This window comes from Pteronotus mesoamericanus, unplaced genomic scaffold (genome assembly GCF_021234165.1).
Source record: "Pteronotus mesoamericanus isolate MK-2021 breed Mesoamerican mustached bat unplaced genomic scaffold, CSHL_Meso_final scaffold_83, whole genome shotgun sequence".
Lineage (NCBI taxonomy): Eukaryota > Metazoa > Chordata > Mammalia > Chiroptera > Mormoopidae > Pteronotus > Pteronotus mesoamericanus.
In genome coordinates, this window is record NW_026555328.1 from 2,076,573 (window position 1) to 2,093,149 (window position 16,577).

General features: G+C 34.5%; 1 protein-coding gene and 1 pseudogene across 2 annotated transcripts in view; one reads left to right on the forward strand and one right to left on the reverse strand.

Annotated features, from left to right (window-relative positions):
* ZFP91 (ZFP91 zinc finger protein, atypical E3 ubiquitin ligase) overlaps positions 1–16,577 on the reverse strand; it is a 40,994-nt gene that overhangs the window by 18,562 nt on the left and 5,855 nt on the right. The gene's annotated exons all lie outside the window — the stretch shown is intronic.
* On the forward strand, positions 7,656–8,145 carry LOC129062643 (non-histone chromosomal protein HMG-14-like; annotated as a pseudogene).

Here is a 16,577-nt window from a genome sequence, read left to right on the forward strand (position 1 = left end):
TAAGTTAGCTGAATGGGAAAACAAGACCCATACGTATGCTTTCCACAAGAGACCCACTTGTAGAAAGACACGCAGACTATAAGTAAAGGGATGGAAAAAGATATTTTATGCAAACAGAAACAAATAGAAATGTGAGCAACAATACTTATATCTGACAAAAAAGACTTTAAAATAAAGGCCAAATAATAATAGACAAAGGTCATTCTATAACGATAATGGAATCAATCCAACAAGAGGATATAACCCTTGTAAACATTTATGTATCCAATACTGGAGTACCCAAATACATAGAACAAATCTTGATGGACATAAAGAAAGAGCTCAAAAGTAATACAGTCATAATATAGAATTTTAACACCCACTGACATCAACAGACAGACCTTACCAACACAAAATCAACAAGGAAATAGTGGCCTTAAATTACACATTAGACCAGACAGATTTAATTGATATTTTTAGAGCATATCACTGCAAAGCAGAATACACATTCTTTTCGAGTGCACATGGAACCTTTTTCATGATAGGCCTCATGTTAGGCCACTAAACAAGTCACAATTTTAAAAAGATCGAAGTCATATCCAACATCTTCTCTGACCACAATGGTATGAAACTAGATCATCATTGCAAGAAAAACTGAAAACCACACAAACACACAGAGGCTAAATAACATGTTACTACACAATTAATCAGTTAACAATGAGATTAAGGGAAAAAAACCAAAAGAAACCTTGAGACAAATGGAAACACAATAATCTCAAATCTATGGAACATAGCAAAATAAATTCTGAGAGAGAAATTTATGGCAATACAGACCTACCTTAAGAAACAAGAAAAATCTCAAACAATCTAAATTTACACCTAAAGGGACTAGGAAAAAAACAACAGAAAAGCCCAAAGAGAGAAGGAATGAAATAATAAAGATCAGAGAGGAAATACACAAAATAGTCTTAAAAAAGCTCAACAATAAAAAGGTCAATGAAACCAAGAGCTGGTTCTTTGAAAAGATAAACACGATTGATTAATGTTTAACCAGACTCATCAAGGAAAAAAACGAGAGAAGACCCAAATAAATAAAGTCAGAAATGAAAGAAGTGACAACCGACACCACAGAAATTCAACATATTATAAACAATAATATGCCAACAAACTGGACAATCTGGAAGAAATGGATGAATTCCTAGAAACATATACTCTTACAAGACTGAATCAGGAAGAAATAGAAAATCTGAACACACTGATTACAACCACTGAAATTCAAACAGCAATCAAGAAACTCCCATCAAACAAAAGCCCTCTACTAGACAGTCTCACAGGTGAATTTTATCAAACATTCAAAAAAAGAATGAATACCAATCCTCAAACCATTCCAAAAAATTTAATGGAAGAGAAGACTTTAGAGCTCATTTTTACAAGGCCAGCATTCATTATCCGGATTCCAAAACCAAATAAAAACATTACAAATAAAGAAAATTAGACCAATATCCTTGATGAACATAGATGCTAAAATCCTCAACAGAATATCAGCAAACCAAATCCAGCAATTCATAAAAACAAACAAACAAACAAACACACAGCATGATCTAGTGGGATTTATTCCTGGGATGCAAAGTCGGTTCAATATCTGCAAATCAATTAACATGCACCACATAAACAAAAAGGATAAAAACCACATGATCATATCAATAGATGTCAAAAAAGCATTTCACAAAATCCAGCACCCATTTATGATTAAAACTCTCAAGCAAAGTACTAACAGAGGGAACATACCTCAATATACTACAGGCCATAAATGACAAACCCACAGCTAATATGATACTCAATATGGAAAAACTAAAAGCGCTTCCCTTATCAGGAACAAGGTAGGGATGTCCACTTTCACCCCTCTTATTCAACACAGTATGGAAAGTCCTAGCCAAACAGACAAGAAGAAATAAAAGGCACTCAGATTGGAAAGGAAGAAGTAAAACTGTCATTATTTACATGTAACATGATACTATATTGAGGGAACCCTAATGATTCCACCAAAAAATAATTACTAGAAATGATAAATTAATTCAGTAAACTATCACGATATAAAATATTCAGAAATCATTTACATTTTTATACAACAATAATAAACTATCAGAGTAATTAAGAAAGCAATCCTATTTATGATTGCATCAAAAAACATAATACGTAAGAACAAATTTAACCAAGGAGGTAAAAGACCCATACTTGGAAAATTATAAGACACTGAAGAAATAAACTGAACAAGTCACAAATAAACAGAAGTGTATACTATGATCATGGATAGGAAAAATTAAGATTGTTAAAATGTCCACATTTCTCTAAGCAACCTACAGCTTCAACATAATTCCTGTCAAAATACCAATGGCACTTTGGACAGAACTAGAACAAATAATCCAAAAATGCACATGGAACCACAAAAATCCCGAATAGCAACAATCTTAAGAACCAAGTTGAAAGTATCATGCTACTTGGTATCAAATTACACTACAAGGTTATAGTAATCAAAAATTAACGGTACTGGCATAAAAACACACACAGTTCAGCAGAACTGAACAGAGAGCCCAGAAATAAACTCACTCCTATAAAGTCAATTAATATGTGACAATGGAGGCAAGAACATATAATGGGATAAAGACTGTCTATTCCATAAATGGTATTGTGAAAATTGGACAAGTACAAGTGAAAAAATAAATCTAGACAACCATCTTACACCATGTACAACAATAAACTCAAGACAGATTAAAGACTTAAATATAAGATTTGAAACCACAAATTTCCTAGAAGAAAAAACAGGCAGTAAAATCTCTGACATTTCTCTTAGCTATATTTTTCTGATACAGTTCTTCAGGTTAGCGGAACAAAAGAAAAAAAATAAACAAATGGGTCTACATCAGACTAAAGTGTTTTCACACAACAAAGGACACCATCAACAAAACGAAAAGACAACCTACTGAATGGAAGGAAATATTCATCAATATACATCTAATAGGGGGTTAATATCCGAAAGTCATGAAAAACTCATACAACACCAAAAAAAAAAAAAAAAAAAAAAATCCAATTAAACAATGTGTAGAGGACCCAAACAGACACTTCTCCAAGACATATAGATGACCAATAGACATATTAAATGGATGCTCAATGTCACTATATTCATCATAGAAATGCAAATGAAAACCACCCTAAGATATCTCACACCTGTCTGAATGTCTATCATAAATAACAAGTGTTAGTGAGGATATGGAGAAAAGGGAACTCTTGTGCACTGTTGGTGAGAATGCAGACTGGTATAGCAACTACGGAGTATGGAGGTTCCTCAAAAAATTAAAAATAGAATTGCCTCATAACCCAACAATTCCACTTCTGGGTATAGCTGAAGAAAACTCCAAACATTAATTCAAAAGAATATATATACCCGTGTGTTCATTGCAGTGTTATTTACAACAATATCCCAGCTACAAAAGCAACCTAAATGCCCACAAATAGACAAGTGGATAAAAAATGGTGGTACATTTATACAATGAAACCTTACTTGGGAATAAAAAGAATGAAATCTTACCACTTGTGACAGCTTTGATGGACCTAGAGGTTACTATGCTAAGTGAAATAAGAAAGACCAGAAAAGACAAATACTATATGACTGCACTTACATGTGGAACCTGAAGAACAAAATAAACAAATAAACTACATAGAAACAGACTCACAAATATAGAGAACAAACTGATGGCTGCCAGGTAAAGGGACTATCCTTTAAAATGGAGAAATCAAAACATTCCCAGATAAAAGTGGAGCTTGTAGCTAGTAAACCTACCCTACAAGAAGTGCTATCGGGAGTCTTCCGCGCTGAAATAAAAGGACACTGGACAGTAACTCAAAGCCTTACTCAAATGAAGCTGTAAAGGTAATTACATACGTAAATATAAAACAGTATTATTGTATATTTGGAGTTTAACTCCTCTTTTTTTCCTTTATATGACTTAAAAGACCAATATATAAAACATGTAACAATGTATGTTAATGGGCACACAATACTGTAGAGAAAGATACCAGATGCTGGTTTGTTTTTAACATTTCAATTTTCAATTTACCTCATCCCTCTCAAATTTTAGTATAAGCAGGCTCCATTCTCTACACTTTGCTTAGAAATTTTCTCAGCTAAATACAAGTTCACCACTTACAAGTTCTATTTTCCTCCCAACAGAACATAATTCAGACAACTTCTCATTGTTCTACAACATGGATCACCTTGCTTTCCTCCAATTTACCCAGTAACATGCTCATCATTCCCCTCTATGGCTTCCCCAAATCACCTTTAACGCCCATATTTCTGCCAACTGTCCTCTAAGGCAATCTCAATTGTTGTCATTGATTAAGTGCCTCAGAATTCTCCCAGACACTACTAGCCATTAACCAAAACCATTTCCACATTTTTAGGTAGTTTGTTACAGCAACACTCCACCTCTGGTACCAAAATCTTTGTTAGTTTACTAAGGCTGTCACATGAAATTATAGAAAAGACCCTATTTACTGCAAAAATCCCATTTTCAAATAATAACATATTCACAGGTACTCAACATTTCCTTTTTTGCAGGGGCAGACAATTCTACCCATTTCAAGTAGCTCTACTGGTATCAGAAGAAAAAGACTTCAAGTCACGAACTGGTAGGATACCCTGGCCAGTGGCTCAGTTGACTGGAGCGTCATCCTGTACACTAAAGGTTGTGGGCATGTATGGGAGGCAACCAATCAATGTTTCTCTCTGTCCCTCTACCTGTTTCCTCTCTCTCTAAAATCAGTAAAACATACTTTTGGGTGAAGAATTAAAAAACTGTTATATGGATATAAAAGGATATTGTATATTGATATAAGGGCCAATAAATCAGGATATAAGAATTGTAAACCCATACATTACCTAATAAATGGAACAAAAATGACAACAGTTGAACAGAGAAACAGGCAGTACTAAAATTAGTTGGACACTTCAATACCTCACTTTAACGAACAGAATAACTAGTCAGAAGTTCAATTAGGAAACACAGGATTTGATGAAAACTATGGAAAATTTAGGCCAGACATATAAAAAATACTTCACACACAAAAACAGCAGAATACAATCTTCTCAAGTTCACACAGAAGATTCTCCAAAGTAGACCAGGTGTTAGGTACAAAACAAGCCTCAAATTTTAAAAGACTGGTATGTAAAGAATGTTCTCTGATCACAATGAAATGAAACTAGAAGTCAGTATCATAAAGAAAACTACAAAATTCACAAATACGTGGAAACTGACACATTCAAACAACCAATGAGTAAAAGAAATCAGAAGAGGAGTTAGAAAATACTTAAAAGTGAATGAATGAAAATAAAAACACAACATATTGTAACTATGGACTGCAGTGAAAGCAGTGCTCAGAGGAAAATTTAGACATAATGCCTACATTAAAACAGTAAAAATCGCATGTTTAATAATAACCTAACTTTTACACTTTAAAATGGGGAGGAGGAGCAAACTAAACCCAAAGCTACTAGAAGAAAGGAATAAAGATAGAGCAAACATAAATGACATAAGAAAATAGAAAACCAATAGAGAAAAATCAATAGAACCGAAAGTTGGTTCTTTAAAAAAAATCAATGGAATCAAAAAACCTTTAGCCAGACTAAGAGGAAAAAAAGAAGACTGTAAGTACTAGAATTAGAAATATAACTCGGGACATTATCACTGAGCTTAAAGAAATAAAAAGGATTATAACAGGACACAATGAAAAACTGCATACCAAACAAATTAGAAAACCTACATGAAGTAAACAAATTCTTAAACACACACATACTAACTCAAGAAACAAAGAATCTGTACACACTTAACATGTGAAGACATCGACTTTAATAAGTAATCAAATACCTCCCAAAGGATAAAAGTCCAGGAGCGGATGGTTTCACTAGTGAATACTAAATATTTAACGAATTAACAACAATCCTTCTAAAACTCTGCAAAAAAAATAGAAAGAGGGGACACTTTCCAACTCATTCTATAAGGCCAGCATTACTCTGATTTCAAAGCCAGACAAAGTGCTGTAAGTAAGTTATAGACCAATGTCTCTTGGAAACTGAATCCAGCAGTAAATTAAGACTATGTAGCATGTTAAACATTATGACCAAGCAGGATGCATCCCAGGATTTTGAGGGTGGTACAACATACAAAAATCAATCAATGTAATGTACCACACATTAATAAATTGAAGAAAAAAGTCCACATGACGACCTCAAATGATGTACAAAAGCATATGACAAATGTACAAACTTTCATGGTAAGAATACACAATAAATTACGAACAGAATGAACTTTCTCAACTTGATAAAGAGCATTTAACAAGAACCCAGTTAACATAGTGGCAAAAAATGGAAAGCTCTTGCCCCAAGATCAGGAACAAAGCATGGATGCCCTCATTGTACTAGGAGTTTTAGCCAGAGCAATTAGGAAAAAAACAAAAACAACCCAACAACAAAAACCCTACTAAAGGTAATACACTTATTTAGCAAAGTTGCATAACAATGAGTTGTTTTTATTTTATTTAAATTTGTTTACTGGGGTGACACCAGCTAATAACATTATATAGGTTTCAGGTAGACAATTCTAAATACATCATCTCTATACTGTATTGTACGTTCACCAACCCAAGTCAAGTCTCCTTCCATCACCATTTATCTCTCCTTTACCCTCTTCTACCTCCTCCCATCCCCCATCCCTCTGGTAATCACCATACTGTTGTCTGTGTCCATGAGACTTTTTTTTCTTTTTTTGCTTAATCCTTTCACCTTTTTCACCCAGTTCCTTGCCCCCCAACCCCCCTCCCCTCTGACACCTGTCAGCCTGTTCTGTGTCTGTAAGTTTCTTTCTACTTTTTTAGTTTATTTTGTTCATTAGAGACCACATATTAAGTGAAACCATATAATATTCCATATAATACTTGTCTTTCTCTGACAGGCTTATTTCACTTAACCTCATACTCTCCTGGTCTATCCATGCTGTTGCAAAAAGTTAAGATTCTCTTCCTGTTTACAGCTGGAAAAAAATCAGTTTTTAAGTGTACTGGCAATGGGGCAATCCAAAAAGGAAATTAAGACAATAATTCCACTTATAATTAAAAAGCAAAAAATACTTAAATAATGCTAAGGTGGCAATACTCCCCAAATAGAGCTAGACTGAATATATCGGTATCAAAATCCCCACTTTGTTTTTAGCAGAAATCAACAACCTACAATTCAAATGAAAGTGGTCTAGATTAGCCAAAACAATCTTGAAAAAGAACAAAGTTGCAGGACTCACTTTTGTTCTTCCCAAACTCAACACTTACAATAAAGCTACAGAAATCAATCAGTTCTACAAATGTGGTCTGGCATAAGGACAGACACATAAACCAGTGAAACTGACTTGACAGTCCAGGTATAGACCTATATACATCTATGGTCGACCAAATTTCAACAAGTTTCCCAAGACCATTTACAGGGAAAATACAGTCTCTTCAACAAATGGTTCTGGAAAGAAGAAAACAAAACAAAAAAATCTAAATGGCTCTGAGACAACAGGATATCCACATGCAAAGAATGAAGGTGGGGCAGCCTGGGCAATGGGAGAAGTGGCAGTGGCCAGGCAGCCAAGCTTTGTGAAGGCTCTAGGTGCCCCGTGCCATGATGCCCAAGAAGGTCAGCTCCACTGAGAGGGCGGTGAAGGAAGAGCCCAAGAGGAAGTCAACGAGGTTGTCAGCTAAGTCTATTCCTGCAAAGTTGAAACAAAGTCAAAAGAGGTGACAGGAAAGAGTCTTCAAATACCTAAAAATAAAACTGATAAATTCATAATTGATCCTTTTAGCTACTAATTTTATTCATATATATATATATATATATGTATATACGACCATACAACATGGTGCTTTTCTCAGGATAAATCTGCAGAACAAACAAACAAACAAACAAACAAAAAAAACAAACCCGCAAACGAAAGGGAAAAGGGGAACACAGGGCAAAGAGGCAAAGTGGCTAACCAAGAACCTAAAAAAATTTTACCTGCAGAAAATGGAGAAACTAAAAACGAGGTGAGTCCAGCCTCAGATGAAGCAGGAGAAAAAGAAGCCAAATCTGATTAATACTATACACCGTGTCTTATCAGTGGTTACTGTCTCCCTTCTTGTACAATCCAGAAGAATATTTTTATCAATTATTTTATAAATGCAAGTTTTTTTAATAGCTCTAGAAACACTTTTAAAAAGGAGACAATTTCACCTCATCCCATTTTTTGCAAGTGTAATGATTTTTTTTTAAAGGAGGTAAAGTCAGTTGCTGTTGTTTATTTTTTTGGTACAAACAGAAAATAGTGGGATATTGAATATCGGAGGCTTTGGTAGACTTGGTGTCAGCTTAACATTCCACAGATGGGGAAGAGTTATTATGTCCTATAATACAAAGCATACAAAATGGGGGGAAAAAAAAAGAGAGAGAGAGAGAGAGAGACACGCTGGACCCTTACCTTTTACCATATACAAAAATTAACTCAAAATGGAGCAAAGACCTACATGTAAGAGCTAATACTTAAAAACTCTGGAAGTGTTAAAAAACCTATTGAATAAGAGACAGTATCTGTAGGTCGTAAGAGTCTAGTAACAAGAATACAAAAGAACTCTCTCAACAACAAAAAGACAATTCACCCAAAAAATGACCAAAGGACTTAGATATTTCTCCAAGATACAGATAGCTAAAAAGTACAGAAAAAGATGCTCAATGTAAGCTATCAGTGAAATGCAAATCAAAACCACAATGAGATTAGCACTTCAGACTCATTTAGGATGGCTATAATAATTTTAAAAAATACTTAGGTTTTGGAGAGGATGTGGAGAAACTGAAATTCTTGTACACTGATGGTTGGAATATAAAATAGTCCAGTCACTGAAGAAAACAGCTGGCAATTCCTCAAAAACATAAACAGAATTACCAAAACAATTCTACTAAGTATACACCCCTCAAAATGAAAACAGGTATCCAAACAAATACTTGTACACAAATTGATAGCAGTACAATTCACAAAAGCCAAAATGTGGGAACAACGAATATGTCTATCAAACACTGAACAGATAAGCAAAATGTAGTATATCCATACATTGGAGTATTACTCATAAAAACAAACGGAATACTAATCCATGCTAAAACACGAATGATCATTGAATACAAGAACCAAGTTTCTTCTATGTGGTCCTTCATGAACAATTTTCTAATTGTTTCTCATAATAGCAATTGATCTGAAGAGGCTTCTTGACATATAAGTAATAAGGTAGAAAAGAGAAAAGCCAGTTAGCCTAGGTGAAGAAGAATCAGACAGCCACAGTGTAAACAACATGTAGGCACTGTGAATACAAACATGTTTTCTTGAAAGAGGAAGAAGGGGCAAATTAAGAGTGGCTGACAGTGTGGATTGAGACAGAAAGATAAATTAGCACTACTGGCAGGTAATGTTTCTCTTAATTCTTCTAGGTAGCAAAAGATGAAATGTAAGACTGATTTATCTCAATCCTATAGCAACAGATAATTTTTTCAAAGCAACCTAACTTATTAAATTCCAAAAAATGATAGCCACTTCATCACGGTAAAATATTTGAAAGTAGAAGGCTCATCCTAGTATAATCTGATTCTCTTTCAGGTTGCCCTATTTTTCTAATTGACCCCTAGAGAAATTAAATGACTTGTTCAAGGTTACAAAGCTAACACAGGCTGTTGGCCAAAACAGGGAGTGGCAGGTTGATAGGCTCGGAAGCAGCTAGACTAAAGGTCTTCTCACCTCTATTTAAAGTATTTTCATTTCCTCTGAGAAACTGACAAATCTGAAATACTGATTGTTTGGCAGTATTTTTTTTCATCTTTCTAAATTTAGTCTTCATAACCCTGTCAAGTAATATTATTCTTGTCTTTATAGATGAGAAAAGCAAGTAGTAACTGACTTCCCCAGATTCACCACATATTAAGTTGTAGAGTGGCGATTTGCACCCAGGTGTATCTAAGTCCAAGGTCTATATTCTATGTGCCACACCCAGCCATGTAAAAGAGACCCAGGGCTTCATTAGGATTTGGCTGAGTTCCACCCAGTCTTAGGTTCAAGTGCCAAGAGGGGGTTCCAATTGATGTACTATACTGACCTAAAAGACCACAAGAATTGCTTCATAAAGGTGAATTTTTAAATCTAAGACTGCATGTAGTATTTTGTTGTATTTCAAAACAGAGAACTGGAGGAATTTTTTTTTTTTAATTAAGACCAGCAAAAAAAAGACGATTTTTTTTTTTAATATTCCAATCTGGCTTATTCATTTTTAAATCAACAATATTGTTTGTATGTATATGTATGTTAATATTTAAAATTAGATTTTTCTTCTAGTCATCTGCTTCACTGTTTACTACACCTATGTTCTGATTTTATTTCCTGCAGACACCAGCTACAGGAGCATTGAAAGTAAAGAATAAAAAATATTAATGAGGATTTACAAATCTCTATAGATATTAAAGGTTTAGAGCAAAACCCCCTCAATCACAAACTAATGCCATTTATTTGCATAGTGAAGGAATAAGGTGAATAAATTCTGTCTAACACATTAAAAGACTACTTAGACATAGGTTTGAGAGTGAAAGGATGCCATCTCTTTGAAACTCTCTATAGCTAACAATTAGCTCAAAATTGAACATTTAAGTTTGAATAAATATGGCTGGACTCTTGAGTAGATGGGTGGGTGACAGAGGAGGAGAAAGTAGGCACAGTGCATGTAACTGCCATGAGATGAGAAATGAAAGACGACCAATATGACTGGAGCAGAGAGAACATGACAGAAACTGTCGTTATTTACAATGTTGCTGAAGAAGCAGGGAAAATTTTAATAGAAAGAGTAGCCACAGAAAGCCAGGGAAGAGTTTAAGTAGAAGCCATGATCATATTTGGTTTTAATGTTCACTCTGGCTACAGGTGAGAGAATAACTTGGGTGGGTGAGAGTACATTCAAGGAGACCTGCTCAAAGGCTACTTCAACAGGCTAGGCAATGAATAACAGCTGATCAAAAATAATTAATAGTATGAGAGATGGAAAGAATTGGAAATATGTGAAATACTTAGGAGATAAACCAGACAGGACTAAAGAATGACTTAAAGGAAGAGAAGGGGACAGAAAGGTGTTACAGGTTTAACTGAATTCTAGATTTATGACCTGAACAATCAGATGGATGGTGGGAGCATTAACAAAAAAAGATCAGACATTTTTTGCTGTTTGGTTTGAGGACATAGTAGAGAATGTGTTTCATTCTGGACATGTAAGTTAAGATATGTTTACTGAGCAAAATATCTGTGTATACACAGACCTTCCAATTAGCATTTTAGTATTCTACCCTAAAAAAGAGAGCACTCGAAGCTTCAGGAAAATCTCTAACAAAAGGTTAAACAAGCAAATGGGAGTTAACAACTGGAAAGAAACAGGCAATTCAGGAAACAGAAAACGTGCGCTTTTTATATATCCTAGAATGGGAGGAAAGTACATCACCAGATAAAGAACAGTATACTAAATGGCTGGGCAAAAGTAGGTTTACTGTTGTGAGTACAAGAAACAGTTTATCCTTGTATTATTATTTATTAATTATTGTATTATTTTCCATATGAACTCTAAACCTACTTTTGCTTTAAAAAATCTGCAATCCCAGAATACTGAAATATCAAATGTCCTTCAATCAGGTACAATTAATTATGGAATACACATGCGTAGTAGTCATGATGCCCATCAAGTACCTATTCACCTCTTCCTCTTTCCTTCAAGAATCAATCCCACTCTTAGAAAGAAGTGGGATTCCTGATTAGTGTAAGCTACTTGTTTTCAAAGTGGAGTATGTATACTCCAAAGGTCCCCAAGAACTTTTCAAGTTTTCAAACTCAAAACCCTCCACAAAAAAACCTGTCAGGATTTTAACTGTATTTATAGACCAATATAGGGAGATACCACATCTTTTTTAAAGTAAATTTAATTTAAAAAGAATTTGTAATTAAAAATTAAGTATAGTTGGTATACAATCTTATATTGATTTTGTTAGTTTCAGATGTGTAATACAGTGATGTTTTCATACCTTACAATGTAATCGCCCCATTAATTCTGGTAACCATCTGTCACTGTGTAAACTTATCACAATATTATTGACTATATTCCCCTTCCTCTTTTCGCCACGCCCCCTTCTGATGAAGTCTCTTTGGTCTTTGTTTCTGTAAGTCTTTTTAAAAAAAAAAAATCTTTAAATTTCACACATAAGTGAAACCATGTAATATTTGTTTTTCTCTGCCTCATTTCACTTAGCATAATATCCTCTAGGTCTATCTCTGTTTTTGGCAAATGGAAAGATTTCACTTTTTTTTATTGCTGCATAATATTCCATGGGATACAGGAATGTATGTCACATCTTCGTTATCCACTCATCTATTAATCGACACCTAGGTTGCTTCCATATCTCGCCTATTGTAAATGATGCTGAAATGAACACAAGGGTGCCTTTACCTTTTTTAACTACTGTTTTCATTTTGGGTAAATACTCAAAGGTAGAATTGCCAGGTCACATGGTGTATCTATTTTTATTTTGATGAAGATCCTTATTTTTTTCCCTAGCGACCGCACTAGTCTGCAGGTCCTACCAACAATGCACAAGGGTTCCCTTTTCTCCACATCCTTGCCAACATGTTATTTGTTGACTTTTTGATAGCAGCCATTCTGACTGGTGCCAGGTAGTATCTCACTGTGGTTTGATTTGCATTTCTTTGATGATTACAGAGGCTGAACATTTTTTCATGTCTGTTGGCCATCTGAATGTCTTCTTTGAGGAAATGTCTTTTCATGTTCTCTGACCATTTTTTGATCAGATTATTATGTTATTGAGTTGTATGAGTTTCTTACATATTTTGGATAGCAACCCTTATTAGATATATCATTTGCAAATACAGCCCTCCACTCAGTCAGCTGTCTTTTTGTTTTGTTGAAGGTTTCCCTTGCTGTGCAGAAACTTTTTAGTTTGATAAAGTCCCATTTGTTTATTTTTGTTTTTATTTTCCTTGCTTGAGGGGATGTATCCAAAAAGATATTACTCAAACTGATGTCAAAGTTTACTTCCTATGTTTTCTTCTAGGAGTTTTATGGTTTCAGGCCTTACATTTAGGTCTTTGACCCACTTTGAGTTTATTTTCGTAAATTGTGTAGTAGAGTGGTCCAGCTTTCCCAACACCACACTTAACAATATTGAGTCTTCAAACCCATGAACAAGACACATGGCTCTGTTTATTTTGGTCTTCAATCTTACTCAGCAATGTTTTATACTTTTTCCATGTATAAATCTTATTCATACTTATCAGATTCAGCCTTACGTAGTTCATATTTTTGATACTATTGTAATGGTATTAATTTTATAATTTCAATTTTTGGTTGCTAATATACAGACAAAATTGATTTTTTATGTTGATCTTGTATCATGTGGGCGGGGGCTTCCAGATGGCTTGTAGCTCCTGGCTTCACTTTGGAACACTGCCCTGAGACCATCATGACGTGCAAGTATCTCGAATGAGAGACCAACGAGATAATAGCCCAACTGGAAAATAACAAATGGCTGTATTTTAAACCACTAAATTTTTGGATGGTTTGTTATACAATAGATAACTGAAGGAAGAGTTTAGGGAGAGTCACAGTAAAGAATATAGTTTATAAATTCCCATAGAGGCAAAAGTAGAAACAGAAATAGCCAATAAGAGGTTATGATACAAGTTGGGCATTTAATTAGGATCAAAGAAGCAAGCCAGGTTTAACAAGGTAGGCAGGCAGACGACTAAAACCAGTTACCTCTAAGGGGATCAATTGCACTGAAGCTGAAGGGGTCTTTGCCTAGATGCAGTTAGATCAATCTGGCTAGTTTTAATTCAGAGGAACCTGATTTTTCTTGGACTTATAAAATCAGGGAGTATTAAGTCAGAGCTAATTCCCTTTTTGTGAGAGGTTCTGGTCCACTCAGGAGCCTATCAGTGTGAAAATAACGTTAGGGTCTCATGTAGAGATGGATGTCTCTTAAGGGTTTTGGATTCTTATCAGCCAAACATAGGCTTCCCCACTCAGGACCTTACTAGGTTTCTTCTACTAGGGCATTCTGCTTCAACTCTCAAGTGGTTCTAGCATGGAAAGGGATTTCAATATAAAATAATTACTATATACAACAGAATAAAGTTATAACTGTGTCTGAGATGGTTTTACAATGTAATTGGCAAATTGTTATAAAGTTATTTCTTTGTAGGTAAGAGACAGAAAGTCTCATTTATCTGATTTATAAAATGTCCCACAACTGAAATAAGCTGATAATCAAGGCCTTCTAAGCCTGTTTGACAACCCAGATGTCATAAATGAGATACATCTGTACTTTTGGATGTCTGAACTAGAAAAATGATTTAAAGGATATGGGGTATTATTAAGAAAGAACAAAATGCCCTAGTAGATCATTCTCACACTGATACAGAAATAATATGGTTCCTGCTACCTTAAGATAATGGGCTAGGAAGGAAATATGATAAATAAAATGCCTATCTAATGTATTGTCAGCCATGTGACACATAAGCATTATTATGACAGTCAGAAACCTGAGTTTCTGAAACCTGATAAGGCTACTCCGAGTATTTCTATAATTAGCTCTACTTTGTTTTCCATAAATAATTAGTAAAGTCCATATTGAAATATTAGCCAATCTCAGCAGTATTAAGAGAGGCCAGAGAAGGTGAGATTTTTTAAAACTTACATTTAAATCAATCTTAGAAAAGTATAATTTAATTTGTGAAGGAAAGTTGTTTCAGCTAGAACTGACAGTGTATCTAAAGGTTAAGACTGGCATTATATGTGCCTTGGTTCATAACAAAGAGAGCAGGACAAAAACAAAGCCAAGTTAAAAAGAACCAGCCAGGCTCCATCCCTTAAAATTTCTGCTAATATTCTTGAAAGTTCCACAATGATGATGGAATCCTCTGGAAGAGGGCAAACAAACTAAGCTTTCATGTTTTAAGTTTTTGCTTCTGTGTGGAATGCTCTCCACCCAGATATCTATCAGCATATTCAGGTCTGAGCTCAAATGTTACCTTCTCAAGATCTTCCCTTGCCATCTTATGGAAACTTAGCTTCTCTATCCCAATTTCATCAAACATTATATTACACTGTTTTAATGTCTTCATTGCACTTAACTGATAACCAACACAACCCAGTACCTGGAATGGTGCTGGACACTAGTGTATACTCCATAATTGTTGAATGAATAAACACTTTTTCAAAGCAATTTTCCATTTGTTTTATATATACCTATAGGGTTACATAAATGTATTGGGAACAGAAAACAATACCGTTATGTTTCTTTATTATTTCAATTTGAAAAATGAACATGGCATTTTGCAATTTAATAATTTAAAAACAGCAGGTTGTTTTACGTGTGCAATATTATTTATCTGTTCAAACACATCAAAGGTTCTTTACTGAAGAAATGCATAAAATTTCAAGTTGTTTGGAGTAAATGAGACTAAAAAATTCTAAACATGAAAGCTATTCTTAAATAACAGCAACTTTTGGTAAGTTAAATGACAAGAAAAAGGAAATAAATTGAACTGAACTCTAAATATTAAACAACACGGGAAAAAGTAACTTCTATACTCTCCATTTCTTTATTCACTGATCTAGCTGTACAAACATTAAAACAGTTTTTATGTACTGTTGATCGAGTTGAAAGCAACTGTAATAGGTAAACTGATGAGGAAGAGAGGGGGGAGTTGAAGGGGATCTATTTCTTCAAAATTTTACAAACTTAACAGCTACCATTTACTAAGCACTCAGTGGATAAGTATTGGAATTATTTGCAATAAACGATAGAACTTGAATTCAAATCCTGAGATCTAATTGTAGATCCAGAGCATTTAACTGGTGGATTAGACTGGGACTGATTTTGATATCGAATTATCCAAAGTGCAGTTTTAGTCTGTCCACAGCCGCACAACTGCTGTTTAAGAAGTAGTTTCCAACTTCTGGTTTAAGACATCTACACAAAGAGCAATTAATTCATCACCTAACAGGGGTTCAAAATTTCAACCACATTCTCCAAGTTATCCTCAAGGCAACCCAAATAATTTCTTTAGACACACAAAGAAAGTTTAGCTCTGATAAGCGCAGGTTGGGATTTTTGTTTTAATAACTGCTCTGGTATTTGATGGACAGTTCTCTACATTTTCCCCACACCATAATTTTCCAAAATGAGCACAAGCCCTTCCATTTTTGGCAGACCTACCCTACTTTTCAAGTAATAACAACAAAACAAAAAACTTGCTAGACAAAATAGTCATATAAGCTTTCTATACAAAAACTTGCCCTAGTACAAAATACTTCTGCCAGTTATACTATGGAAATACTGGCTTCATATTCTAAAATTCAGAGAAAATAGAAACCTGTGCATTGACAGCTAATTATTTACAAAACAGCCACCACTTCAAGTTAATGGTTCCTAATCACAGTCA